General features: G+C 46.3%; 1 long non-coding RNA gene across 1 annotated transcript; it reads right to left on the bottom strand.

Moving 5' to 3' along the window:
- Positions 1–324: 324 nt before the first annotated feature.
- LOC144166116 (uncharacterized) lies at positions 325–6,029 on the bottom strand. Its single transcript, XR_013321582.1, has 3 exons — positions 5,972–6,029; positions 5,359–5,424; positions 325–432 (listed from the first exon to the last, which is right to left on the bottom strand). It is a non-coding gene; the product is annotated as an uncharacterized LOC144166116 (long non-coding RNA).
- Between the last annotated feature and the right edge of the window lie 1,978 nt (positions 6,030–8,007).

Raw genomic sequence — 8,007 nt, 5'->3', positions numbered from 1 at the left:
GGCACAATACTAGAGCATATAAACCATTTAGGTCAAGTGTGCAATAGTGTGTCTCGGCATTTTGACCGTCCGACTGCTCCCAATGTTTACTCAGCAGTGATTGCGTGAAGTCAACTGCGTGAAGTTCTAAAACACGGCATTGTGTATCGAAAAGAAAACGTTTCTGTACTAAGCAAATAGCGCTAAGGCCTTATAACGCACTGGGTCATTCGAGGAAAACATGAAATAAAATAACTTCCGCTATAATTTTCAGATGCAAAAATTTTTATTGTATCTCGTTCATAGTATATCATATCTTTCCCGAACGCTTTATTTTAGCTCTTTAAAGACACTGCTACTGCGAAGCAGTGTCTTCGGCGCGTGCCATGGCTTCTTCTGCACGGCCACCACCGACTCCTCCTCCTAGAGCAGCACCAGGGGCTGCCAACGTGGCTGCAATGGTAAGGGAAGAAAAATTGAAAGTTAGCTCCTTATATCAATGATACCTTGCCTTCGAAATTGGCGTTTTACACTTTCGCTTTCTAGTTTCTACTTTTTTTCTATCGGCATACATGTGTACCTGCAAGATCTTTACTTTACCCCTTTGAAAAGTGTTGTTTCATATTTCAGATTAATTCCACATTTGTTTTACATATCATTGAATCCGTATATTGCTGCAAATGTAACAAAGCTTTCACCTTTAAAATATCCCACCAAACTGCCGACGATGATGAAGTTTGTTTGTCTACTGCATGCTATGCTAGTTTTCCAAATCAAGAATAAATCTTCCACCTTCCGATGACTGTGCGCTTTCCTGCATATTTTGCTAACGAATGGGCACGTCTGTTTTCGGATCTGGACCTCTGTTCACTGACGAGCTTTAATTTCTACCCTCTAATTCAACCTTGCGGTTTTCTGTCACGAAACTTCGCCAGTGCTAGAAGGCCAATCTACCCTATGTTACACCGCAGAACTTGTATAATTCCTCACGACAACTCAAAAATTTCTTGACATAGCCTAATGCTCGACATTCTCAACTACTTAAAAGGCCAGCTTGTGGCATCAACACCTGAGACTGAGCACTGGCATCCTTCTCACATCTAATAAATTCAGCGTCATACAGCAGTGGTCTGATGGACTGCATTCGTCCCGCTATAAATCGCTTTGTCTGTTTACAACTGTTTATAACAATCAAACGTGGCTTTAAAATGGCATAGATGTCGAATTATAACTACAATGTCGGACATTGAAACATTTTACTTCACCTGCGCCTTCGAGAACAGGTGACGGAAACTTGTTTGCGCCGATGGACAAAACATTATCATTCATTGAAAACCAGGCCCCCGGACTCCTGTCCGCGGCAACGCGGAAAGGCCATGGCACAGTAGAATTTTCCGGAAGCTACCAACGGTTTTTTGCGTAGCGACCACTACGACCTCTCCTTGCAATTGGAAGAAATATTTTGCCCACCTACGGGAATGCTCCCGTCTGTTAAAACGGTCAAAACAGAAGGTTTCCTAGGATGATCTCCGTTAAATTTCCTGCATCAATGCCAGAAAATTTGGAAACTTGTAACCACCACCCGACCGAAAAACAACAAACACGACAGCTCCTACACCATACCGCTTACAGGCCGCGCTGGTTCTCACATGCCTCTCTCGTAGCTCCCAGACGTTATGAATGCCTACTTTGTTTTCACATCTGAGCCGTTTAGTAAAATTTCACTGCTACGAAAATAAAGTGAGCTATGAACGCCACTGGCCAGCACAGCGCCTACGGAATTAGCATTTTTGCTCAAAAGTAAAATAATGGAGCATCACCGTGCTAGACATCGTGTTCAATTATTATAAATGATATTACTGTAATAAATAAATTTTTAGTAGGTATATTGTGGCAGGATCATTTTATATGACTAAACCTCTGGAAACGACCAGAGATGCCAACAATACTGCAAAATAGAAATCCTGGGCATACTCCTGATGAAGGTACTGTACAAGCAAGTATTGCAGCTGTTTATAATCCAGCTAGAAGCATTGGCTGCTTCTGAACAAAAGAAATCAAAACCCGGAAAAGGTGTTGCCAAATCAGCAATGATCATATGAACGCCACTAATGGCTCTCCCAAGATAAATGCGGAAGTAATGTTTTTGAGCTTTGGGTCGGGGTGTCTGCTATGCGCTGGCCTGAACCGTCCCACTCCACAAACGCAGGGGCTGCGGCCGAGAGTGCCACGAACGACGCCAAACTTCCCCTCGCCCTCGCACGGGTACTTGTCACGCTCGATAAATTTCTAGTGAGGCGTTAACCTTTTATCCACCACATGGCGCAGTCACGCAGTAGCCGGAAAATTCTTGTCCCACTGAGGACCGTTGAATGGCCGTGTTATCACCTTTCATGAATAAACATTCAGGAATATCTAAGGTTTCACGATTCTGCTTCACAATCATTCTTCCTGTCGGTACGGCTGTAAAAAAATTTATCACCGAAAGCATATCTTAGTAGCCAATCAAAGCAGACTTCAGAGGACTTGGTGTAACCAATATTAAACCTGTAGCGCCACCATCATCATCTTCTTAAGTGCCACCATCATCATCAACAGATTGGTCAGCTGGCTCGGAGGGACACGCGACACTCGGCACCCGGCACACCTCTGGAACGGCACCCTCGTTCTACGCGCCTCGTCCCGTCCATGGCACAGCAAACGCAACCTGAATAAACGTGGGCTCGGCCGCACCGCCTCATCGGCCGCCTACAATTTGGTGACCCGGACAAGCGGCTTCGCCATGGCTCCACAACGCTGCTTCTCCTGCCACAACGCGGACGACGGCATGCGAAGAACGTTCTCCGCCCTCCCAGACCTTCCATTGCTGATCCCGTTTGATTCCATCTCAAACCACGCTGCATGGTTCGTCATCTTGGAGAGCCATTTTTATGTAAATGACATCTTCTCCCCGGAAATCAGGTACCTCGTGACACTACAGAAGCTACCTGCTGACCTCATTGAGCAGATCCAGCTGCCGACCCCAGGACCCGGTGCGTATGACGACTTGAAGGCCGCTGTCCTAAACCAACACGGTATAAGAACGCCTTTGTCCACACCACCACGCCTTCCAACGGCATCCGTGGATTATACGTCGCCGGCAGGTCCACCCTCGCCTGACCAACAAGCGCGAGCCCCGACTACGACTTGCGGCACTTCCGAATTGGCGTTTCACTTAGCCAACTCGACGCAACACCATGGCGCAGTCCCACACGTTGTTGCGTCTGCTGCGCAAACCCACTTGCCCAAGCTCGCCTCGACCGCTTCTTCTAGTCCAGGCGAGGGCTCCGGTGAGCGCCTTGGCTGCGTGACCGTGCTATCTTTCCGAACCCCGTCGCCTGCTTCACCAGCGTTGCACATGAAGTGCACCGCGACGTTGACGCAATGCCCAGCTCCACTGCAATCGCAGGCTGACCTGGGTGAATCGTACATTGTGGCCCTGTCCGCGGACACCAACAACACAGCCGCGGTCACTGCTCTACATCACGTTCTCCAAGAGCGTCCCGTAAACCGCGGCGTCCAGGATGACCAGACCGCGGCCGCACAATCACCCGACCAGACAAAGCCTGTTATTCGGCGCGGCCGACGTTGCCACCGACGTCCTAAGCAACAGACGTCAAAGCGAGTTTCGTCGCAGGGGCTCCATCAGTGCACGCCCCCAAGCCGTCACTGGCGCCTTGCCCAACAACCTTGGCTCATGTCTGGTCGACGGCGACTTCCGAATCGTTCAAATACTCACCGCCGCTCCGGCACTGGCATGTCTTGCTGTTGTCGCACTCCGCAGAGTCGTCATACCACGGACTCACGAAGAACCTCCGCAACGATGCTGCGGCCGAAAGCGCGCTCGACAATTCCACGTCAAGGACGTCAGCCTCGTCAAACCGGCTGCCGAACCACAATGTGCACGCATCGCCAGAGCCTGCTTCCGCATCGCCAACTCTCAGAGCATTGCTATTTAGTCTACACAATGGCCGCGGTTCACGCCAATTTTTCTCCGGGGCTGCTACACCCTACACCAGCTCGTCCCATCCTCCGCACCCAGCCTCGTCCACCAGAGGTTTCCCCACATTCCGGATGCTACCTCGCCGACGACCAGGACCGTGCCGTTATTCAACCCCTACCCCTTGACAACTGACTGCCCACGGACTCTTCCTGACAACGGACAAATTGTACATACCTGTACATAGTGCGTAGAGCATTTTCGTGCTTTGTCATTTTCATTTGTCACTTTATCGCGCTCCACGCTAGGGGGGGGGGGAGCCCTGTAGAGCCACCATCATCATCTTCTTAAGCGCCACCATCATCATCAACAGATTGGTCAGCTGGCTCGGAGGGACACGCGACACTCGGCACCCGGCACACCTCTGGAACGGCACCCTCGTTCTACGCGCCTCGTCCTGTCCATGGCACAGCCAACGCAAACGGAATAAACGTGGGCTCGGCCGCACCGCCTCATCGGCCGCCTACAAACCCACGGTTCGACACGATGCCGGAAAGGCCATTTCGACACTAATATCGCTCCGGCGTGAAAAAGCGAGCGTCATGGTAGCCGTCGCTGCGGTATATTCTGACGCCTTGTCTAAAATCGAGCAGCAATAGACGCATCAGACGCACTAATACGCAACATGAGGCGAACATAAATCGCCTACAAAAAGCAGAATGGGTCCTCCTTGATTCCTGGCATCGCGGTTTGTTGCTTTGCGGCCGTCCGCTGATGCGCCACTGGTTCATGTGCTAGATTAAAGGCGACCTCTGCACTAGAAATTTATCAAGGGTAATAAGCACCCACCTGAGGGCGAGGGGAAGTTTGGCATCACTCGTGGCACTCTCGTCGTGAGCGAGCGCAGCAGGATAATAGCGCCGCAATGCGCTCCAGCAATCGCTCCGGCTGCCTGAGCAGTGGTCCGTTTATATTTTCGGCCGATAGTACGTAACCTTCACATATCAATCCCGCTCAATGGTCCGAAGCGTCTAGGTTAAGCCAGCGTTCTCTATCAGTAGCAACTTTGTGTCGTTTATTGCTTGTGACTATCTACTACTGAATTTATCCCCACTAACGAGACTTTCACGACCAATTAACTCTTGCAGACACCAGCCCACTGCATTCTGGCTGAGTTGGGTGTCTATGTGCCAATCTCATAGTCACCACCAGCCTAATCAGGTCCACTGCACTACGACGACCTCTCCCAATGACCTCTAACAGCTACTGTGCTACGCTGCTCGACTCAACAGTTTACCCCCGAATTTTTTAATTTCATCCTCTGTGGGCACGGACACGCGTCTGAGTATTAGGGCAAACACATGAAAAATTTAACATTACAAAAACACTGGTGTAATTACCCAGAATCGTTGCAACCACGACAACAATCTGGACTCCAAAGGTGCGGAACATGACGGTACTGGTTGCTGAAATAAAAAAAAAACGTTTAATGGCATAAAACATGATATGCCGACGTTGTGAAACGACTCCTGTTTCAAAGCTGCTGCTGCCATACCAATGTAAACCGCAATATTTGCCTTCAAGTCTTCCGGTAAGGTTCTACAGTGAAATCGTCAAACTAGAGTTCGTGGTAACATTAGAGCACACTACAGATTTTGTTACGGCCATTTAAACGACCGTGGATTGGAATTCCCTTCACCCTGCCAGGCTAACATTGCCTTTCTTACGCCCATGCTGGTATTTCAAGGGCTCAATGAGCTATTTCGTTAACGAGTGGGATATATTCTTATTCGCAATTCTATAAAACCAATAAGACCAACAAGGAACTATAAATTTCAGAATAAATATTTTATATTACAAACGAAACGAAGCAGCCATCTTTAATTCTAACATATTAAATTTGATACTTATTGAAATATAGTATACGTGAGTGTCGAAGGGACGATGTCAGGATCATAAATCAACAATTTTGGTAGCCGGAAATATCAGTACCGTATCAAAGTCATAGCTTACCAAAAGAACTTCACGAAGAAGACTTAGTGCGTCTTTGAAATGAAGGCTCGTCTCTCGCAAAGATGGAGCCGCTTCACCGTCCTTTTATATGATACAAACCAATGTCTACCTGTCTTTTTCTTTTATTTTGACTGACAGCAACATACCTCAACTCGGGCAACAACGGTATTTATAGTTTTCTATATAGTCGCTACGAAACACTGAAATGTCACCGGCAGTCTCCGCTACATTGGAGGGTTATCAGACTAATTAAAAAGCCTGAAGTACGCGACGTACCTTTCGCAGAAAGGTATTAAAAAAGCTGAATATACTTTCATTGTTGCAAGAAGTTCATATTACCGGCGTATAACAGCAAAAATCCTTGATATCTGAATCATATTCAAACGGTCATTCTGCGATGTCCGTTTTTCTAACTAAATTGCCCTTCGGGTATTGCCAAGTAATGCTGCCACAGGTCAGAACCTTTTCGCATTTATACCGTATGACATATATTAATTATTATTTTTTTTTTTGCTTTCGCTGGGTAGACGGAACGTCGGGGTCTAATATAGTGTCTACGAGAACACTACATGCAGAAAGACAATACAGTGTACCAGAACTTTATTCCTTCCTCAAATGGCATATAATGTAAAAAGGAAGATACGTCTTCCCAAAATTCGCATCTTTATTCAACCTGTTTCGCCAATTCTGAAATTCGGATCCTATTTTTCATACGCGCAACACGAGGACTTCCTGTAGCTGAAACGGCTCCCGTGGAACTTGCTCTAATAATATATAAACTCCGTCACCTGGATAAAAGAGCTGAATGTATACATTTTCAGAATAAAATAACAATATTAGATGGCATGAGTGATTTCGCAGAAAGAAAGATTTTAAACAAACACACATAACCGATCCATAAAATAGAATATTCAGCAAAAAAATTGGTCACCTGCAATGCTTTATCTGAAAAAATACTAGTTCACTCGTTGAATAAAAATATTACAGGTCGTTTAAACTTATTCAGAGATTTCGGAGGCCAGCCTGGAGATCATGCGGAACTCTCTAAAGAGGAGAAAGAATTCTGTTCTGCGATATATTGATGAACACCAGAATAGCACATACAAACGAGTAGTGAAGGATCGTGAGGAAACTCTCATGGGCTGTCTGTCTTAGTCAAAGTTGTAAGCAAATTTATATGACATGTACCTCGAAATAAGGTAATCTTCTTTCGTTGGTGAAAGTAGTGTGTGAGTTAGCCCAACAAGCGCGTCGCAGGAATGAATTTGGGTGGCTCTCGCGTTTGGAAGATTTTTTACTATAAAGCGTGTAGAATTTTGCGTCTATGTGCTCCTCTTAGCGTCGGGCTTTTACTCTGTTGGCCGATATAATGCTTTCAGAGTTTAATGGCACAGTAATTTGTAGAAACTGTTTGTCTGCATATTGGCAGCAGCGAGAAATACCAGGGGCCGTGTTTTGCATTGCACGTAAGATGCTACAATTTTTATTTCACAAGACACCTGAATGTGTGAATTGTTACACATGTGAGAATATTGTAGTTATCGGGAGAATTCATAATATATTCTGCGGCTATATTACACGCTTCTTCAAAGCCTAAGCAGTTTTCTGGTTTGTATGAACGTTCGGATAGTTCTGTAAAATCTAAGGAGTGCAAACGACTTTTTTATAACTCGTATGCTATAGAGAAGTCTTCCGAAAGCTCTAATGACGTTTTAAAACGAATGGGAAGTGATTGGTCTTGCAAAACGTGCCCGCAGAATTGAGAACCATTCAGAAAATAAATGAGCAAAGCTGCATGTGTGCAACATCGTAGTAGGTTGGTTGCGTTTTAAACAGCGACACTTATGTTTGGAAAAGTTAGGTTCCCATTGAAAGGCTCATTAATTGATTGTACTGCACATCCCAATTCTGAGTTTATAGATGCCCGTAAGGTTGGATGAGCAGGGGAATGTAAACATTTTGCAAACTTTTGCACATCGACAATTTCAAAGTGAGGTAGTAACCGAACGGCCCCGTGACAGAAACCGTGGTATGAC

Source organism: Haemaphysalis longicornis, unplaced genomic scaffold (assembly GCF_048455015.1).
Source record: "Haemaphysalis longicornis isolate Haplotype H1 unplaced genomic scaffold, Haemaphysalis longicornis Haplotype H1 scaffold_16, whole genome shotgun sequence".
NCBI classification, from domain to species: domain Eukaryota; kingdom Metazoa; phylum Arthropoda; class Arachnida; order Ixodida; family Ixodidae; genus Haemaphysalis; species Haemaphysalis longicornis.
This window is presented reverse-complemented; position numbering and strand designations above follow the sequence as displayed.